The sequence below is a fragment of the Phodopus roborovskii genome, unplaced genomic scaffold, assembly GCF_943737965.1.
Source record: "Phodopus roborovskii unplaced genomic scaffold, PHOROB, whole genome shotgun sequence".
NCBI lineage: Eukaryota > Metazoa > Chordata > Mammalia > Rodentia > Cricetidae > Phodopus > Phodopus roborovskii.
Window position 1 is genome coordinate 4,090,923 of NW_026126546.1, and position 21,748 is coordinate 4,112,670.

The window sequence follows — 21,748 nt, forward strand, 5'->3', positions numbered from 1 at the left end:
GAATCATAAATCATCTTCCTGTCTTTTTGCCTCCATCCCCCTCCCCCTCTTACACTCATACCCCGGTATGCCTCTTTTCGGTTTCATGTCACTCATGTCACATGAGCTCAATTGTCCTTCTTCCCCTCTCAAGACCACCTTTCCCTTCTCATGATAACCTTTCTAGTTTCATGACCTATTTTCACACTGAGATTCTCTCTCTCTCTCTCTCTCTCTCTCTCTCTCTCTCTCTCTCTCACACACACACACACACACAGGAGAAAACATTCAATATTTGTCTTTCTGAGTCTTATTATCATGCTTAATATAATAGTTTGCAGATATATCCATTATCCTACAAATTTCAGGATTTAATTTCTCTTTATAGCTGAATAAAATCCCATTGTGTATATAAATCACATTTTCATCATTCGCTCATCTGTTGATGGACATCTAAGCTAATTACATTTCCTGGCTATTATGTATTGTGAAGCAATAAACATAAATGTGCAAATATGGGAAAGAATGTAAAGTCCTTTGGGTACATACCCAGGAATGGCATAAGTAAGTCACTGGAATTTCTTAGTGCCCTATTATACCATATCTAACCTACCGAGGATTTTGCATACATATATATATATAAGGAGTTTTGATAAAAATCTACCTCTATTCCTTCCCCTTCAACTCTTCTCTATTCTCCACACCATTTTTTTCTTTCCAAACCTCATATTCTTTCTTTTTCTTTAAACTTTCTAAGTCCATTTATTGCTGCCTGCCTGTGCATTGACGTGGGACCATTTAGTGGAGCATGAGTTTTCTTTCAGGGCAGCATCCCTGAATAAAGCTGACTCTCCTTCCATCAATTGCCAATAGCTTCTTAACTATAGGTGGGACTTCATAAATTACCCGACACTACCACTGCCATTCATGCTGCAATTTTCACTGGTTTGGTCTTGTGCAGGTCTTGTGCGTGCAGTCACAGCTGCTCTGAGTTCATATGTGTGACAGCACTCTCATGTCCATCAAATAATGTTCTCTATAGGTGTTCACTACCCTTGACTCTCCCCTCCTCTTCCATGATGACCACTGAACCTTGGTGGGAAGGGGAGCAATACATATGCTCTATTTAGAGCTTAGTCCATCACTGTCTCTTATTATCTAAATGTTGATCAGCGGTGGATCTCTGTACTAATCACCATTTGCTGGATTTTTTTTTAAAAAAATGCTTTTCTGATGAGGACTGAGAGATGCGCTGATCTATAAGTATAAAGATGAGGAGTTGATTGATTGGGGACAGTTTACTACTATGCCAATTTAGCAGACTAACCATATTGGGCTCTCCCCTACGACCTATGACTTACTGCATCACAGGTTGTTTGGCCCAGTTAACAGTGCTAGGCATGAGTGGATCAGCTTTAAATAGAGTAAGAAAGCAGCCAGTCATTTGTCACACCTGTGCCACTATTGTACCACTAGCCATATCACAAATGGGAAAGACCACCAAATACTTTCCCCCCATAACTATGACTATAATCTTTCAGCATTATTAATGCTAGTCAATAGGGATGAAGCTGCTAAGCCAGAACAGCTTGATTTCTCCGTGTCCTGACTCAAACATGTAGTCTTCAGCAATAGGGTCTTACCATCAAGTTTAAGAAGGTAACCAAAAGCAATGGCAGTAGCTGGGGAGGGGAGGAGGGGCAGTGTTATAGGATTTCCCTGACCAATGACAACTGTAAAAACGTTACGCATGGCTGGCACTGGTATTTTATTAAGGCTTTTTCATTCATCTGCAAGTGTCTGCAAGTATGTGTGAGCTCTGCCTGTGTCCAGGTGTCCACAGAGGCCAAAGGTATCAGATCATCTGGAACTGGAGTTACAGACAGTTGTAAAACAATATGTAGATGCTGGGGACTGAATCCATGTCCTCCGCAAAAGCAGCAAGAGTTCTTAACTGCTCAACCATCTCTTCAGCCCTAGGCACAGGGCTTTTTATTTGAAACTTCTACACTGATTCTATAATTGCTGCACCAATGTGGACATGAGATCATTAGCTAAGGAGCTACTTGCCTCTATTCAAAGATGGAAAAACAGGGTTAGGACAAGTGTTCCGGTGCTTGGAAATCAAAGTCCCATCCTTACTCAGTGCCCCACCAGCTCCAGGATCCAGATGAGACTCTTTAATGAGTGCCTTTGAGTCTTGAAATTATACTGATGGTGGGGGTGTGCTGTAGCCTAAATGCAAATGAAGTAAATCAAGGTGCAGAGAAGAGCTTAGAAAATGTTCCAGCTCTATTCATAGCAGACATTAATGTTTCTGGCCACCTTAAAGACAGGAAAGTACCTGAGGTTTCCTTCTGCTTTATACAGGAAGAGAATAAAGCTTAAAAAAAAGAAGGAGGAGGAGGGGGTGAGGACATCCTGTCCCTCGATAACACCACAGGTCCAGGTCCATCCTGGGTGTTCAATTCTGCCTCCTTCCTCTTCTTCTATATTCTGAGTCTGTCTCCATCCCACCCACAGCCTGTTCACCACAAGTACTAACCCTAAGAGCCTATCATGGGATTCCTCAGCAACATTCTGAGATATTTTCCTTTTTCTTAATCCAACTCTTCTTCAAGACCTGAATTCAGCCAATGTGAGGACAGATGGTGTGGGGCCCTTTGCCCTGCCAATTTAGCAATCTTGGCAAGAGCTGAGTCCCTGTGTGCAGAGGGAGTGATTTTTGCCTGCATAGTTTAAAAATACTACAGTGTTTTTAACCTCAGGGAAAAATGTTTGGCAAACAACCCATAGCAGATTTTTTTTTCCTTCGGGATGATGTCACATCTCTAGCCAGATTTGTCTAAACAAGGCTCTGCTCAAGAAAGATGGCTAGTTCTAGTGCCTTTGCCTTGTAGCATTAAGAGACATTGCTCTGCCAAGAAGATTTTGGGTCGAGGTCCTGGCCTCTGTGGAAGCTTTTCTCCTGTTGGCTCTGAGGTCATTCACTCAACCTTACTAACCCTCTGTATTCTCATGAATGAAAAACAACAAGTTTCAGCTCTCATCAATTTAGTTCAATAACTGCTTGGTGGCTTATTATAATAGCATCTGAGGTAGGTAAGTAAAGACAGTCACCAACCAGGATTTTATAATCAGCCATGCATACACTCAAAGGTTGGGAACATCTCCTGATATTCCCTTTGCTTAGCAATCTCTTCCTTCTACAATAAATCCTGGTTGGGTTCTTGTTTGTTCTTAAATCTCTCTCAGTTCACATGTCACCTCTGCCCAGATTCAAACTCATCATCTTAGCTACACTCCACACTACACATGTCTTGACCAACCTCTTGTTTCATCCTGTCTCATTCTTTCATTGCAATGTGATGTATATTTAGTATTTGTGTGCCCCTGGTAATTCACAAGGTTCAGCCATGGCCTGTGACCATGATCTTTAATAGGACAGAAGTATCCTCACTCCAGACCTTGAAGTTAAATCAATCTGTCACTCATGTTGTGAGAACTTGCAAATTTTGAGTCTGTTTCCTCAAATTCATAACAGAAATAACAATGCCCATCTAGACATATTTATTATATATTATATCATGAATCTATGTGAAGTTACTAGAGCAATTGACTCAACTCAAGTCTTGACACTAACCCATGAGACCTGTCTGGAGAAGTTTGCTGTAAGCTCAACATTGAACTTGTGAACATGGTGTGAGACAAGGTTTTAGAGAAGTTCTTTGTCATTCTTGCTAGTCATCTCTACCCCCGGCAGTTCCAAAGGACTTAAATATGGGCACAACATAGCCACTTCAGAAAACATGTCAGAAATCATGTTGTGTCCTGAACTGGCCTGCATAGGGCCTGCAAGCTCCTGCACTGAGCTTTTATGTTCTGTGTATGGGTTCTTCCTTTCTGTAGGATGGCTGACCAGGACAGCTGAGCCAGCAACTGGGAATACCTGAAGATGTGTGGGACATAACGGTATCCCCAAGAGATGATTTGAGCTTTTCTCATAGTAACTAGCAGTGGTAAAAAGTATCCCGTGGTGTCTCGGAGCTAGCTGAAATTGAGCATGTCTGAAATCCAGCAGAGGACAACACTCAAACTTTAGCCCAAACTCAAATGCCCTATCTGGAAGATACTACTGTGATATGAAAGAGTGTAGCTAATTGTGGGCTGAGGGTTCACAATGTGCATCCTGGGAACACCGGATAGAAGATAAGAAGCAAACACAATTAGAGTCGAGCCCCTCTCTGACTTGTGCCCCATGCCCAAGCGCCTGAGGCACCAGTAATGAGCAGATGCTAAACTGTAACAAATAAGAAAGGCTAGTACTAATTAACCCAGGTTCCACACAGGACTTCTTGTATAATTTGTTTTAAAATACATGGATTTTGATCCACTGCAGGAGACAGCCCATCAAGTAAGCCAACCATCTCCCCTGAAGGTACAGAGGATTGTCTTGTGTTTGTGGGGTATGAATGTGTGTAAGTTGCAAGAGGCAAGTGCAGCCCTTGACAGCGGCCTGAGACCAGCTGTCTGACAGGAGCCTGGCCTTGGCAGGCAGGCAGCAGCAGCAGCAGAAAACTGAATACCAAGAGGTGTCTGAGTGTTTACTCAGAACTCTCTGTTTCTCTTAACACTTAAAGGCAGCATCTTTCTGAATACCAAGAGGTGTCTGAGTGTTTACTCAGAACTCTCTGTTTCTCTTAACACTTAAAGGCAGCATCTTATCCCAAAAAAAAAAAAGAAGAAGTAGAAAGAAAATTGCAAAACAAAACTAACAGGAAGCTCCATGGGGGGGGGGGGAGGGGAGTGAAAGGTTAGTCAGGGTTCTGCCATTTCTCGCTCCCTAGCTCAGTGCTGCATTGTATAGAGAGGAACTGAATGTAGACTCAAGCTTGCCTCTGCCCAGAGTACTTGCACATGGGAAATCTGTTTCTAGAGATGCAGGGTCCAGAGAGACATTCTACAGCCCTAGACTTATCACCCCTTCTTGTAAGCCTGTAAAAATTTAAAAGGTTAAAATTAATTTTTAAATCTGCATTAGAATGCCAGTTTTCATGGACGCTGGATTCCTAGTGAAAGTTGGAAAGAGGGTTGGAAAGCCACCCTCTTTGATGGATAACTCATCTGAAGGTGTTTTTATAGTTTCATGCCTCGTGGTGCTAAGCTCATGGCATCACACTCTTGTCTTCAGGGATGGGGGGGGGTTAAGCTTAGAAACTTGCCTTAGTTCATCCAGGAATTGGGAGTGTGTAGAATCTGAGCTAGTGAGTGTGATTCCAAAGTGATCCAGCCTCATACTTCAGCCTCCCAGCCAGCTACAAAGGAGCTTTTTCTCCCCCATGTCCCGGGAACTACAACCCTGCCTTTTAAAGGTGCTGTGCTTTGAGCGCATTATCTAGAAAGTTGTAAATATGCAACTGACTCCCTAGCTGAAGCAGTAACCCAGTCACTCACCTCCATCCCACGTGCAGCTCTGCTGTACCACACATCCTCTGTCCAGAGATGTGGCCTATTATCTGTCCATCCGTTAGCTGAATGGCAGTGCCCATCTTTTCATGACTTCAAGGGAAAACCACAGATACAGATGTTCACTATAAGCCATCACAGCCATGCCTCCCACTGCATGCCACCACCCAGGCTTTTTTGTTTGTTTTTGTTTTTAATTCTCTCATACATTATATCCCGACCACATTTTCCTCTCCCTCCATTCCTCCCATCCCCCCCCCCCCCCCCCCCGCTACAAAGGGCCTTGATATGAGGGTTTGTCCAGGCTTCTTATGGAATACAAAAGGATTAGACTCCTTTCAAAGCCAAGCATACCCTCAGCAATACAGCTGAATATACAGAACCTGTGCCTCCAAACCTAGCCTCTAGTGAATTTTCATGAACACTCCTCCCCCCCCTCCCCCCAGAGAACTTACAGCTTGTGAACCTAATAGATCACGTAGGTGGGAAGAGAGCATTGGAGGTCAAGAGGCAAGAACTCACATGGCAATTAGCACAAAAGTAACCAACTGCCATCAGACTGAAGGAATTCAGGAGGAGTGTTGAGATGTACAGTGTGAGAGACAGCAGCAAAGAGGAAATGTGAGCTGCAGTCCTCAGCTAAGTGAATGTTGCCTGGTTCTAGACGCTTCCAAGCTATCACCTCCGTGACCCTTCTGTACTCCAGCAGCTTGTGGCCTGGTATGCTGTTCAGGTGAGCTTGGTTATCCTCCTGGCCTTTAGATATACAAGTGTCTGGCTTCAAATATTTTTCTTCACACTATTCCTCCTTCCCTGCCTTCCTTTCTTCTTTCCCCTGTCCTCCCCTTCCTCCCATCCCCCATTTCCTTTCTTTCCCCTCATTCGACCTAGCAAATTCTCACTCAGCTTTCATCACCACCTCCCCAATGGAAGGAGTTTCTGAACCGATGTGTGATGTCTATCCTGTTGCTCATGTGAAAACCTCTGTCTCTGTCGAGCCACCATGTTCAGCTCATCTCAGTTAATACTATCCCCATGAAGCAGCAATCATTTGTCTGCTTTGCCTCTGGGTCTCTGCACCTAGCCCAAGTAGGCAGAGGGGACCAACCACTGATGAACATGTGAGTGTCAAAGCAGGTCCAACTCACTGCACTGACTGAAATCAGTTCTATGCTTATAAAGTTTGTTCATTTTTACCCCTTCTGAAAAATTAACTATGAGAATTAAAGAGTATATATGTCTTTAATCTAATTTTGTTTCAGCATCTAACAGTATGCTTGGTCGAAAATAATTGTTCTCTGGTTTTTGAGACAGGGTTTCATATAGGCCAGTGTGGTTCAAACTCACATTGTAAAAATTATCTTGAACTTCTGATCCTGCTTCCTATCCAACCCCAAAGTGTTGTGAATACAGCCCTGATAAATATTTACTAGATAATGGATGAATTGTTCCTCCATTTAAAAAAGTAATAAACATCACATATTTCCACCTTCTCTTTCAAACAATCTCTAATTCTTCCATAGTAAAAATATAGGGCTTTTATATTAGACTTGGCTTTTCAACATCCTGACAACTAAACAAGAACATGAGTTTTTCTATTGTAGCTCACTTTTTGACATCTGCCTCCTGAGAAGTTGTCTCCATACTCACTCTGGATTTAACAGACCAGAATCTTGCCTTACCAATGAGGCCTGAACAAACAGAATGAGAACATGGACTGAAGAAAGGCGTGGGGTGGGGGCTTCCTCTCCCTTGACTCAAAGAGCTCAAACATCAGAAAGATGAGCCTTGGACGGCCTGCAGAATGGGGATGCACAGTGTGGAGAACTGGGGTACTGGGCTGATTTCTTTCACTTTAGCAAATGCATATATGTGGACATCTTTGATCATCCAGGTACTCAACAACCATCAGAAGAGATCAGACATGCAGGTCCTCTTATGGTTGAAGAATGTCCTTTCAAATTTAATATGTAGAGTCCTAACCCCCAGGGTATCAAAATGGGACAAATATGGAGAGAAGGTTTTTATAGACATAAATTTAAAATGAGGTCATAGTTTCTCCAATGACTATCTTATATGCCATCCTAGAGCCTTCATCCAATAGCTGATGGAAGCAGAAGCTAAACACTGAGCTGAAATCCTGAAATCCAGTTGCAGAGAGGGAGGGGTGATGAACAAAGGGGTTAAGACCAGGATGGAGAAACCCACAGAAACAGCTGACCTGAACAAGGGGGAGTTCATGGACCCCAGACTGATAGCTGGGACACCAGCATAGGACTAACCCAGACCCCCTGAATATGGGTGTTAGTTAGGAGGACTGGGCAGTCTATGGGGCCTCTGATAGTGGATCCATATTTATCCCTAGTATACAAAGGGACTTTAGGAGCCCATTCCACATAGAGAGATACTCAGCCTAGACACATGGGGGAAGGCCTAGGCCCTGCTCCAAATGCTATGACAGACTTTGAGGATACCCATGGAAGGCCTTATCCTTCCTAGGGAGCAGAAAGGGGATGGGATAGGGTTGGGGGAGGCAGGGGAGGATGGGAGGGTGAGGGAAGTGGGATTGACATGTAAAACAAGCTTTTTTTCAAATTTAAATTAAAAATTACCATTAAAAAAATGAGGTCATAGTGTAAGTTCTGACCCAGATTGGCTGGTTTCTTTAAGAAGGAAAAATTTGAGCACATGCAGAGAGGATGCTATATGAAAAGAAAGACAGCCATCTACAAGCTTAGAAGGTGCCAGGTACACATCTCCACCCTTAACAGTAAGAAAGCGAAGATGCCTTGATCTTGAACTTCTGGCATCCAGAACTGGGAAACAATGCATTTGTACCATTTGTATGTGGAACTCTGTTGGGCAAACTCTAGCAGACTTACATAGCTAGAGACCAAACTAACCAACTGACCCACGTGATAGCGAACCCATGAAACAGACCTTGTTTTAAGCCCCAGGTGTAATAAAAGCTCATTGACAAAGTGAAGGAATTGCTTGTATCTCTCGGAGCTTCAATTTTCACAACTGCAGAATGAAATAAAGGATATTTTCCTCAAGTGGTTATTGGCAAACTGTGTAGGCTGATACACCTAAGGCTGCTCAGAGCAATGCTTGGATCATAATTAACACTCCATGGTTGCCAATTTCAGTGTCTCCTTCATTAAACCAAAACCAGAGTTATCTCTCCCTCCCCCCCAACAAACTTCTTTGAACTTATTTTAAATAATTTAGAATGTATTATAAACTTCAACATCAATAAAATCAATTTAAATAACAGTAAATCATCAAGGGTCACCATAATGGGCACTCAACAAGGTCAGTTTAAATGGACTAAGGTTAAGGCAGAAAGAAATTAAACTATATTGCGTATCTAATGTGTGTTCCAAATATGCTACATGACTTTACATTATATTGTTCATCTCTATAATAATTCTGAAATCATAGTTATGAGAATTATCTATGCAATAAATGTCAAGGGGCAAAAGATCCCATATACAATAACAAACACAACAAGAGTGGAAGCCAACCACTCTCTTCTGAGTCTCTGTAGTTTCTGAAGAATCCCTGAGGGGGGCCATGTGTCCTGGGGGGGGCTTAGGGAGTCATTGCAACACTCAGTCTTAAGACAGTTCATGTCCTCTAGGCGAAGCTAGCTTTTATGCTTGGAGTTGCTCAGCAGTCTGCTGTCACGTGTTCTAATTCTTGCGGAGGGCTGCACAAGAGTCTACATGACTTAAGGTCAGCTAGGAGAGGTGGGACCTCAGCCTCCACACCTTCAAGGCTAACACTACAACCATAAAGAGGAAGTCTGGCCTGCCACGGGACCAGACTCCCCAGCTCTGTGGCTGCATTTCTCTGGAAACTAAAACTAACAAGTACATATAAAGAGGTCTCTGCTGAAGGGCTCTGCTGAGCAGACGGAACATTTTCAAGCCCTGTCTTCCATGTTACCTGGTCCTGAGATCTCCAGGATGCAACCATGGACTCCCCTTCCAGGATCCAGCCATCTCAACACCGAGCAATGACTGAACAATGCAGGCTGAACAGGTAAACTCACTGTCACAGCGGTCATTACAAAGAGTTCCACAGTTAAAGGAAAGGTTTTCCTGACTTGAAAGCCTGGATGTTCCATACCCTATCAAAGGAGCAAGAGGGAAGGATTTCCTTTAGCCCAGCTTTGAAGACCATGCCACTCTACTAGGAAAGGACTCCAGGTGTCTGCCCACGGCGGGGGGCAGGGGGGTATGTAATATTAAGGGTTTTCAGTATATTCTGGAGCTAGAACCCCCTCTTGCTAAAGTCAAGAAACAGGGTCTGTTGCCGCTTTTATAGCCTGCATTAGAGCAGCCCATGGAAAGACAGCCTCAGCTGTGGGCGTCATTCAAAGGAGAAGCTAGCTCCTTCAGCCCTGAGGAAATATATATTTGTATTTTCTAAGTTAATACGGTTTTCTTTTGGCTTTGTTGTGTAAGATGTAGGCTTTAGGATAAGGCAGGTACCCTCCTTTCCCAAGATAGAGGAGCCTGAGTTAGATAAAGCAGGGATAAAATGCTTACTTTCCAATGGTGCCTGGAGGCATCTCCTCCAGGTTGTACTCAGAAGGTAGTGACAGCAAAATATAATGAGAGAGAAAGAGAGGGAGAGAAAAAAGAATTGTCATCAAAATATAGTCACTGGTTTAAGGAGATAAATATGACTAGGATTAATTGATACTTAACTATGGTTTTTATGATGTCTCTTAGCCAGTCCTCTTTATCTAAATTTTAGCACAGTCCCCATTCCCTCCATAATAGTGTCATTTGATTTCCAGGGCTCAGGCAAAGTACAGAGAATGGTCATTTTGAACACCAGGAAGACAATGGTGGCTCTGGCTAATTGGAGGCACAGCACAGAAACATTTAGAAATCCTCCCAGAGGCCTCTCATACCATGTACCCTAGGGAGGCATGAAGGCCAGTGCATTGATTTAAAGGCAGGCCCCAGCCAGCCATGCTTCCTGCACTAACTCACTTAACTCCCACACCCAGTCTTGAGCCTTACGGATCTTGTTCCCCGATTCACAGATGGAAGCTTGTGTTGTCCAAGGAGTGTGGTCAAAGCTTTCACACAGGAAGGAATTCATGAAACAGAATTCAACCCTAAACTGATTTTCACCCAAGTGGCTTTTGTAGAACGAGAGCAGTATGTGTTTGTAGCTTTATAGACTGTGTCCTTGTATCCGTCCCTAGAGGCTTCTCTGAGCCCAGATGTCTTCATGGTGGTTCTTCTGCCCCCCCCCCTCCAATGATGCCCTCTCAGATGACTTCACAAATAAGGCCATTGTACAGCTGAAGGCTATCGATTTCAGTTCCATTTGGACAGCTCTGGTCTAAAACCTGGAGGAACCCATTTCTGGTTTGCTTTGATTGAGTCCTAGGAAACACTGTAGATTTGATGCTGATTGAGTGGGTCAGTATCCTAACTCTGTCACTTAAACTTGGTGTGTTCTTTTATCTCTGATCCTTCAGTCTTGAATCCTTAAAGATTCTCTCCTCTCTCTGTCTCTCTCTCTCTCTCGTGTGTGTGTATGTGTGTGTGTAGCACGCATGTGTGCATACGTGCATGCACCCAAGTGCACATGCATGCACACACGCATGTGTATGAACAGGTTATGGCATGTATGTCAAGGTTAGAAGACAAACTTGAGTATTTTGGTCCTTGTCTTCCAACTTTGCTTGAGGTAGTGTCTTGGTTGGTTGTTACTGGTGTGCATTATACTAGCTGTCCCAGCACTTTTAGGAGAGTCTCTTTTCTCTCATCTCATCTTACCCTACAAGTACTAGGATTATGGTTGGTCACTGCTCCAGGCTTAATATATGTTCTGGGGATTTGAACAAAGGCCATATGCTTCCATGGCAATCACGTTTAGCCACTGAGTTGTCTCTTCCACCAAATTCTTCTTCATCTTTATGATGGGACAACTCAGCAGTGACCCAGATTGACAATTATTTCGCCTCGACAATATTTGTATTAACTGAAGTATTGTAAGTACCTGACTCTTGGTACGTAGTCATAATTATTAGTACATATGCAGTAAACATTTCCTTTTTTCTCTTCCACTCGCTTTCCTAACTTCCAAATCAGATGTAATTCCATTCGTAAACATTCCACAACCACTGTGGAATTTATTAATGTGTATTAATGTGTGAATATTTCATTTTAATAATCTCATTAGAAAATAATAATATACAAAAGTTCCGTAGCCGGGTATGGAGCCTTTGAGTACATGTGTTCTCATTTAGTGATCTTAACAAATTAATGAAGTTTGAAGGGTGAATATTACAACAACAAAAGATATTGGGACTGAAATACCGAGTTTATTTTGGTGAACAGCAAACTAAACTAGAAAGCAAAAGGGCTTTGAGATTCCCCAGCCCCCAAAATGGGTGTGACTCTAGCTTGTGCTTTAGTGCTTTTGGGTAAGTGGATTTGCCTCTCTGTTCTTCACTTACATGTTTCTTTTCATTCGTCATTTTGATACTCGGTGGGTTACCATGAGGTTGAGAGCAAACTTAGCCACAGTGTCTGACAAAGAAGAGACCAGATGCCCAGCAAGTATGTTAATGTTAATGGAAAACACACCGTATTGTGCCCAAGTTCAAAGACAGGGTAACAGAGTGTGAACTGGAATTGTTCTGTTCAGAATCCTGCTACATACATAAAACAGCCTCATCCTCCACCACATCAACTGCCAAGTTCTATCACAGTAGAGTTCTGACAGCATTCACTCAGCCATGCCCACCATCCCAGCAGGAGAGAGAATATGCATCCAAGGGATTGAAGTATCAAACAGGAAGATGATGTAGGGTAGACTGGCTTCCAGTTTACAAGACAACCAAGAATGATGTTGAACTTCTGACCCTCCTGCTCCGTTCCCAAGGGCTGAAATCACAGGCAAAAGTCACACATCCAGTTTTATGTGGTGCTAGGGATCAAAGCCTGGGACTCCTGAATGCTAAGCAAGTACTATTCCAACTGGCCAAATCCCCAGCCCTATTCTGGTTAATTCTAATCATAGCTGCCAAATCTCAACAATTTAGATAGCCAGTGAGGACGCGCTGTACCTCAGATAATGACCACGCCTTAGTCTTTGTGTATTACTGGGTGTACTTACCCTACTTCATTTAAGAAAGCACCAAGGGTGTGACGTGTTTCCTATACTGTCCGTTTTATACACGAGTCACAGATGATACCAAGTTCCAGGTTCCTGTCTTGTACCAGTACTGAAGGCCTGCTGGGTGTACCCAAGGACATAGTCAGCCATAACTTTACCATTTGTCTTAACTTTTTTAATTAAAAACTGGCAAAATGTAGTTTTCTATATTTATGTGATAAAAAGCAACACTGTGATTCATGGGCTGGGGGAGGTGGCAGCTTAGTGTGTGTGTGTGTGTGAATGCAAGTATGAGAAACAGACCTCCAGCACCCATGTAACAGCTGGAGACAAGCCAGATGTGGCAGAGCATGCACTAAATCCCAGTGCTAGACAGGCAGAAACAGGAGGATCCCTGGGGCCTATTGGCCACCGACCTACCTGCATGTATGAGCTCCTGGACATGGGTGTCAGTTAGGAGGACTGGGCAGTCTATGGGGCCTTTGGTAGTGAATCAGTGTTTATCCCTAGTGTACAAAGGGACTTTGAGAGCCCATTCCACATAAAGGGATATTTTCTCGGCCTACACACATGGGGGAGGGCCTAGGCCCTGCTCCAAATGATATGACAGACTTTGAAGATTCCCCCATGTAAGGCCTCACCCTCCCTGAGGAGCAGAAAGGGGATGGGATGAGGGTTGGGAGGGGAACATGGGAGGAGGAGAGGGTGTGGGGACTGGGATTAACATGTAAAACAAGCTTGTTTCAAATTTAAATTTTAAAAAAAATCATTAAAAAAAAGAACTATATTCAAGCTACTAGCATTTGCAAAGTGTATGTCTTAAATCTTATTGGCAATGGTCATCAGAATTTTGCTTTTCAAATTCCTGAACACAGAAATGGCATTCTGTTATGTTTCCATGTCCTATGAGCTGAGCTTAGTATACAGGTTAATTTTCAATACCATTTGCTCTGTCTACGTTCTCTGATGAATTTACTTTTAGATGAAGTTAAGGGTAGCTCCTAGCCCATTGCCATCTCTGAGGGGGTGAACTACCATGGGCATCCTACTGACTGGCAATCCTTTCATCAGCTCTGAGAGCCAGAGGGTCACTTCCCCCAGGACTAGGACACTCGGCACCGATGGAGCTCAAGCCAGCACTCCACTCTGGCTCTGTGGCTTGTACAAGCCACCTGTGATGTTCACATATGCCGAGTTGTGGTTTCAGATTGGTAGAGTGTTTATTCCCAGAAGTTGTCCTTATAGGAAACGGTGTTACTGCTCAGAAGTCACTAGGTGGGCACAGCATCAAAACTGCCATTGTAAGAGAGGGTTTGCTGAGCCGCTGATGGAATGATGCCCTGACAGGCACTGGGAGCCATCTGTCCCACAACAATTAGCAGATGCTTAGAAACCACAGGTGTTAAAGGTCCTGCTCACTCTTAGGCAGGGTCTGGACCTCCTGCTGAACTCCCTCCCTGAGCCTTCCCCACAGAGCATTTCTCCATTCTCTCCAGCCCATTCTCTATTTCTGTCTCCAATTCCCATTCCACTACCCACCCATTTCTGGGGGAAGCGATGCCTGGATTTCAATCCAGACTCTTACTTCTTAGGCTTGTTATTTAAGCTCGCAAGATGTAACCTTTTCCTTTATACAATGGATTTGTTGTGCGTACTTTTGGGTTTTGTGAAGAAAAACAATTGCAACATTTAAAAATTCATTTGTAATGTCCAGTAATTATTAACACAGAGGGAATAATAATGAACATTGCTATTGACTGGTTTATTTTGTATCTAGATCAATGTTTCTCAATTAATGATGGGTCCCAAACCCTTTGGGGTATTCAAATAATCCTTTCACTGGGCTCAACTGAAACTATCAGAAAACACAGATATTTACATTACAATTCATAACAATAGCAAAATTACAGTTATGAAGTAGCAATGAAAATGATTTTATGTTTGGGGGTCAGCACAACATGAGGAACTATATTAAGGGGTCACTATTGCGGTAAATAAGGATCAGGATAAACAAATAGGCCAAATAGATGTTTATTCAGGGAGAAATAACTTACAACCTAGACAGATGAACACCAGGAAATTCAACCCGATCCTCTCCTGTCCGAGTCACGCCAGAAAGAGAGCCTTTCCGCCAGAAAGAGAGCCTTTCCTGGCTCCCTCCGACCTCCTTCCACAGGTCACTTCCGCCCATGGCTCCACCCCCCAATGGGCGTGGTCAGTGCCACAGAAGGAGACAAAGTGAATATCCCACTACAGGTCACGGCATTAGAAAGGTTGAGAACCACTGCTCTAGATACTCCTTTGTTTCTCTTGTTCAGACTTTTGACCTAAAGGAGTTCTATAGATTTCAATGGAGCCCATGCCTCTGCAGGGCACTATTTTAAGGTGATTTCTATAAAAAGTGAGTCTCGTTATATTCATACTTATTTTTATCATTCATCTGTCAAAGATGTAGTGGTGTCTTAAAATTCCTCAGATGTACTGACCCTCTTGCAAGTTTTTTAAATGGAGTGTACAGCATATGGTTTCCTTGCCAGCTACAAGAAACATCGGGATTTTTACCTTGTTGATACAAAGATGTGAGTCAATAATTATCATTCACTATGAGTATGCAACAATCTAAAGTTTACTCACAGGGCTGGAGGGGTGGCTCAGTAGCTAAGTATACTTGCTGTGAAGGCATAAAATCCCGAGTTCAGATCCCAGAACCTGTGTGCAAAAGAAAAGAACTGAGTGTGGGCCTGAACTTCTGCACCGTGGAGTTGAAGACAAAAGCATCACTGGAGCTTGCAGACTAACAGCACAGCTCCAGGTTCATTGGAAACCCTCTCTCAAGGGAGTAAAACAGAGTGTGACAGAGCATGATATTCAATTTCTTCCTCTGGCATTTGCATGCATACCTACCTGTGTATATGCCACGGAAAGGCCCGATGGGGATTGCTCTAACTTTCAAGCTCTTACTTGGTTTTTTGGAATGATCCCATTAGCCAAGAAGGGCAAGTACTTGTGCCCTCGTTTCTCATGTTAGGGAAACTGAGATTTAAATTGTACAATCCGGCATCCCTGGGCTCAGAGATTTCCCTGTATCTTGTTAGGTGGATGAACCTCAATCAAAGAAGGGATTTAAAAAAATTAGTTAATCATGCTTTAGGAAGTCGAATTCCAAAGCTGGTTTCAAATGTGCTTCAAGTCACAGATGAAGGGCTGAGCTCATCCGCACTCATGCTGTGCAGTTTGTATACAAGGCAGATATGGGTCCAGAGGGCTCTCACTGAAAAAGGAAAATGACAGAATTGCTCAGTATTGCAAAATCTGGGTCATTTGGATTGCTGCCATACAATGGAACTTACTTAAATAAAATGTCTTATATGCATTTCTGGTATGCAGCAAATGGCACTGTTATTGTCACCTATTATTATCATAAGTTGCATTATTCCTGGTCCATTATTGATGAGATTACCCTCACTTCTGTGCTTTCTTCTTCGGATTTCAAGCTTTATGCAAATGTCACAAGATTTTTCTTGTGAAACAACGATGCAGAAGAACAATGAGCAGACAGAAGGTACTTAATAAATTACTTTGAAAAATGTCAGTATGTTCGCCTTTGATGGTTAGCTATCACCAGGGCAGGAGTCTCCTTCCCAAGCCCTGCCTGAAACGTGAGAGTACAAATAGTAATCCTTGCATCTTTGTTTCTCGTCTTTTCCAAAAAAGATGTGCCTTCGGCATCAGCAAGGGCACTGACTAATTAATTAGTTAATAGAAAAATAAGTCACATTCTCAGTTAATGTAGACCTAGCAATTTCACCTCTGGTTGGTAGGATTCTGGCCAGCATGGTTTATGAGAGCCAAATGAAAACGGGGGTGAGACAGGATAAATCTTCAAACACAAACAGGGAGCACTTTAATTAAAGTGTGGGTAGACGGTAGCAAGTATACTATGCAATAATTTACCAACACAACTTAAATGACAGGTACATGATTGATAGTTGATTGATTGATAAATAATAGAGATAGATGGGAGAAAGATACCCAGGTTGTAGACAGCAAATAGATGGTAAGGCAGGCAGGCAGATAAATGATAGTTATTGATAGATGATAGATAGATACATAAATGATAAAGAAAGAGACTGATAGATGAGAAATGGTAGATAGATAGATGTACTTGTGTGCTCCTGAACAGTAAAAATAATTTAAATAACATAAGCAAATGGAAGTTTGATGGGAATAGGGGGAGAAGAAAAATTAAGAAGAAGGAATGACAGAAAAGAGAAATATAATACAAATTAAGTGAACGAGAAGAGGAGAAAACAAAGGAGTGTGCTTACTACACGATAAAGTGGACAAGTGGTCACTGCTGTAAGGATTCTTCCTACAGAATCAGACTATAGGAAAGAAAATGAAAATGACTTTTGAAATCAAGATGTCTCAAGAGTGATAAATTCCAAACCAATTGTAGATTGCATCAGTGTGTTACAGGCCTTCTCAAAATCTTTCCAAAAGAACAAATAGATGTCCTCCCATGCTTCCTTGAGATGCTTGAGTGAAGTGACTTGTTAGCAAGACAGTTGCAAGATCATTTTTAAAAGTATTCTCAAAAAAAAAGTATTCTCAAGCTTAATAGCAGAAAAACTAGGAAGAAAAGAGAATTCTCCAAACAATCCATAATAACAACCCATTAGACTTTTAATAACTCCACTCATTGGAAATCCAATCAAATGAAATGTTATATTTAATTAAATTTATCCGATTGCCCTGGCCAGGGTTAGAATTAGAAAACCAACCAGCAATCATTTGCCTCTGAAAATGAGCATCTCCAGATTGTGCCTTCCTAATTTTTGACATGAAAATTACACAGAATTCTGAATTGCGGGACGATTTGTAAGTGTTTGCATCTGAGAATTCTTAGTTTCAGTACGTTTGCTTGAAGTTGCATGTCTGGGTCTCCCCTCTCCTCACTGGCACACTCTATCACACCCACCCCAGTCGCTCTCTCCTCTCTTGCTTCAAATACTCATGTACAGTGTCTCCCTCGACTCCATCTCTCTGTGCTGGGCATGACTATGCAGAGGTGTCAGACGTCTCTCGTAGGTATTTTACACAGACCTTATGCTTAAGCCGTGACCCAGTTTGGGATAAGCATCTTCCCCATTGTTCACATTGTCTCAGAAACTTGAGGTTTGCTTTTGGCTATTTCTTCTATCTGATCAGGTACATTGTCATTAAAAATGATGTTCCTTAAACTTTCGAAGAAGTAGAGGTTCACATTTCCATAAACTTTATCTTCTGGGAATAAATGAGAAATATTTGAACGCAAAACAAAATTATGTGTTGTAAAGCCTGTTTTCCCTTCATGAAATATTAATTTTTGAGCAGGGACAGTGCAGGAGAACTGTCTGTGATAAAATGCATCTCTCTAGCTACTTGGCAGTACTGGCACATTCCCAGAGGACAGCAAGAGTTCTCAAGGATGACAAGGAAATGAGATTTTGTTGGGCTACATATTTTCAGTTGTTTAAGCTGTTTATGATACCATAAGGATATTAATTATTTCTGGATTAAGACCCACATCAAAATCCCTTCCATTTATACAGCAAGTCTTTGCTTCCCTAACCCATTCTCCAGGAAAGCAGGCAGACTTCAAGTTCAGAAGCAGACATCCTGGTGTTAATACACATAGCATACATAGCGTAACCTGGAAATCTTACACATGCTTGTAGTATAGAAAACCGCTAATGGTTTATACCCATCAAACTCCTTATGTTTCTAAAATGGGTTTCAGCCCACATACTAACTATGAAATGAGATATAATTACAGGGACTATCATATCCCAAACTGGGGGACTGACTGGCCTAACTAGTCATAGAGTCAGGCTTCTCTTTGCTCTCAGAAGTGTGCCCACTGAGGATCTCTTTGCCATGACCTTTATTCTGCCTTGAAGGCAAGGAAGTGACCCCCTTTCCCTAAGTCCCTTCCTCTTCCTCACATAATCTTGCTTCTATTTTAATATATACATATTTATATTATATACTCATATATGTATATATAATGTGCTGGTTAGCTTTGGTCAGCTTGACACAATCTAGAGTCACCTGGAAAGAGGGAGCCACTGCTAAGGACCTGTCCCCATCAAATTGGCCTGTAGGCATGTCTGTGGGGCATAGTCTAATCGATGATTGATGTGAGAGGGCCTAGACCTCTGGGCAGGTGGTCCTGGGTGATATAACAAAGCAAGCTGGGCAAGCCGCGTAGATCAAGCCTCCTCCATGGCCTCTGCTTCGTTCAGTTCCTACCTCCAGTTTCCTGCCTTGAGTTCTTGCCTTGTCTTCTTTCAGTGATAAACTGTAACCTGTAAACCAACAAACCTTTTCCTCCCCGAGTTTGTTTTGGGCCAGGCTTCATCACAGCAACAAATAGGTGAAGTAGAACAATATATGATTTTGTTCAACTCTGTCACTTCTGCTCACAATTACATCGGCATCTGGAGTCTTCTGTGCTTTTGTATGAATTTCAGAATTGTTTTTTCCATTTCCCTGAATGTAACCGGAACACTTGTAGAGACTGCATGGAATTTGTAGATCTTATTCGGGAACACAGCCACTTTCACAATATTAATTCTTCTGACCTACGAATGTGGGAGCTTCAAGTGCCTTCAGTTTCTGCAGTATTTTTAAATCTTCATCGTAAGGCCTTTCACTTGGTTGGCTGGTGAAAGAGTATGATTTTTCCACCTGCTGCCTCCCGGTCTTGACCTGCCACCGCACCAGCCCCAAATAATACACAGAGACTCTGTATTTGATACAATACTGTTGGCCCAGTTACTTGTTTCTTATCGGCTAGCTCTGCCTTAATTATTAACCCATTTCTGCTGATCTATGTATTTCTCTTACCAGGGAGCCGGCGGCATACTGCTTTCTTCAGACTCTCCATCTTGACTCCTCCTTACTACTTCCTATTTCCTCCTTGTCTCCTAGTCCCTCCTATCTTCCTTTCCTATTGGCCAACAGTGCTTTATTATTAACCAGTATGAGAAACATACAGAATGACCTCTCCCATCAGGCTGGTTTTATTTCAAAGCAATTTTTAGGCTATTATGAATGGACCTGTTTTCCTTATTTCTTCCCTAAACATGTGTGTACTAGTAGATAGGTGAGCTGCTAAATTTTGTGTTAGCTTGTAACCTGTTTACCAGAGTTTTCTGGTGGAGACTTCAGGGTATATTGAATAGGATGTTGTAATCAGCAAATAGTCATAATTCCTCTTCTTCCTTTCCTACTTTGATTTCATTTGCTTGTTTGTTTTCCTATCTTACTGCTGGGCTAAAATTTCAAGTGCTGTATGAGTAAGGGTGGAAAGAATGGACACTTTGTCCTAATTCCTCATTTTAGATGTCAGAAACATATGCTGGAGGAAAGAAAGCTAAAAGGACTCTACCACTGAGAATGAAACCGTAGATTTCTAATCCAAAGCAATTGGTGGCCAGATTCTGCCTCTTCTGTCCAGTCTTCAGACTTTCAGATATGTCTACCGAGGCCACATAGGACTATGTATGCATCCCAAGCAAAATCATAAACTTAAAACATTTTGTATATGTACAGCTTTATTTTATGTTCTGCTTTCATTTTTATCAGTTACTTGGATGTTTCATGCAGTTTATTTTGATCATATTCCCTCTCCAAATTCCTCCTAAGTCCACTCCCTTCCCTGCCCACTTATCTTGGTGTTGTCATTTGTTTTTAACCCATGCAGTCCAAATTGTGCTGCTCCTGGGTGTGTGGCCATCCACTGAAGTGTGGTCACCCTACCTACTAGACTATCTGGGGTAGTCTATGGCCAGATTGTCCGAGCACCCAGATTTCATCTAAAATGTCTGGGGCATTTAGACTACCGTCATACATAGACTGCTGTCCAGTGCAACCCAAGTGGACATTTCAGGACACTATTCTTTTTATGGCCCAGGTAGATCCAGAGGGCTGACAGAACCTGTGGCTACGGAGCCAGTGTCTATGACTAGAGTCTGGAGACTCAGACCTGGAAGCAATATAAGGCATTTCATTCATCTTCAGGTTCAAGTTCTTGGTGTTTTGCACATCTGTTGGTTTTTAGTTTTGCCCCCCCCCTTTCCACTCTGTTCTTGTTTGTTTATTTTATGTGAGTCCTCCTGTTTTGTGTTGTTGTTTTGTTTTCATTTGGTAATTTTGTCTTGGATCTGTGCTCAGAGGAAAGCCAGCTACCGTGGCGACTCTGATATTTTAATGATAGACCCAGTGTTAGCTGCAAAACAAAACTAGTGTGCAGTTCATTTTTGTCACAGACATCTCCTGTCATCTTCACAAACACCCTGGAAAACCACTGGGATACTACCTCCATGTTACAGAAAAATAAATAAAGGCTCTAGACAAGCAAATAGCTGCCCGGATGCACAGCCAGAGTGTGGGAACCAAATGGGTTTCAGACACCAGATATGTGTGTGCCCTGGAAAACCACTTACTTAGCACATGGGGATGTCAGTTTGTCTTTGTATCAAACAAAGATGATTAGACAAACTCAGTGAGTCACTGTGACATAGAATATGAATAGCATCGCAGTCCGCTCACTTTTCTTTGCAAAACTACATGTCTTTTCTACTCTGTATTATCTTCATAAAATTGGCAGACCTACAATTCTCACTGAACCCCTTACCACATCCTTTACAAAAAGGAAATCAGATAAGAGTATTGTGTTCTCAGAAGAGCTCGGGACAATCTGGGTGGAGCAGAGAGCTGAGGCCTCGTAGTGAGTACTCTGTCCACCCTGCAGAGCTTTTGTGGCTTGGCTGACTCAGGCTCCACTGACTCGCTCACACACAAAACTCTGCTTTTTATCGTGCCAACATGGTTAGGCTCGTTTAAAAATAAATATTTAAAAATACTGTACAATATATAGCTCACATCTCTCAAAACTCACTAATGGAAGGGCATACACTTTCCCTAATATTTTAAAATACAAATGAGACAGATCAAAGAAATGACAAAGGTCCACATATAAGCAACAAAGGTTCCTTTCAGTCTGCCTGCTGTCCTCAGTGATACCTATTTCTCAGAGTCAGCTGCAATGTTTTTTTCTACAAGAAGCTCCATTGGAGAAGACAATAAAATGCAAGAAATATGA

At 42.3% G+C, this 21,748-nt stretch overlaps 1 protein-coding gene across 1 annotated transcript in view; it reads left to right on the plus strand.

Annotated features, from left to right (window-relative positions):
- Positions 1-21,748, plus strand: part of Clnk (cytokine dependent hematopoietic cell linker) — a 231,548-nt gene that overhangs the window by 63,769 nt on the left and 146,031 nt on the right. The window lies entirely within an intron of this gene.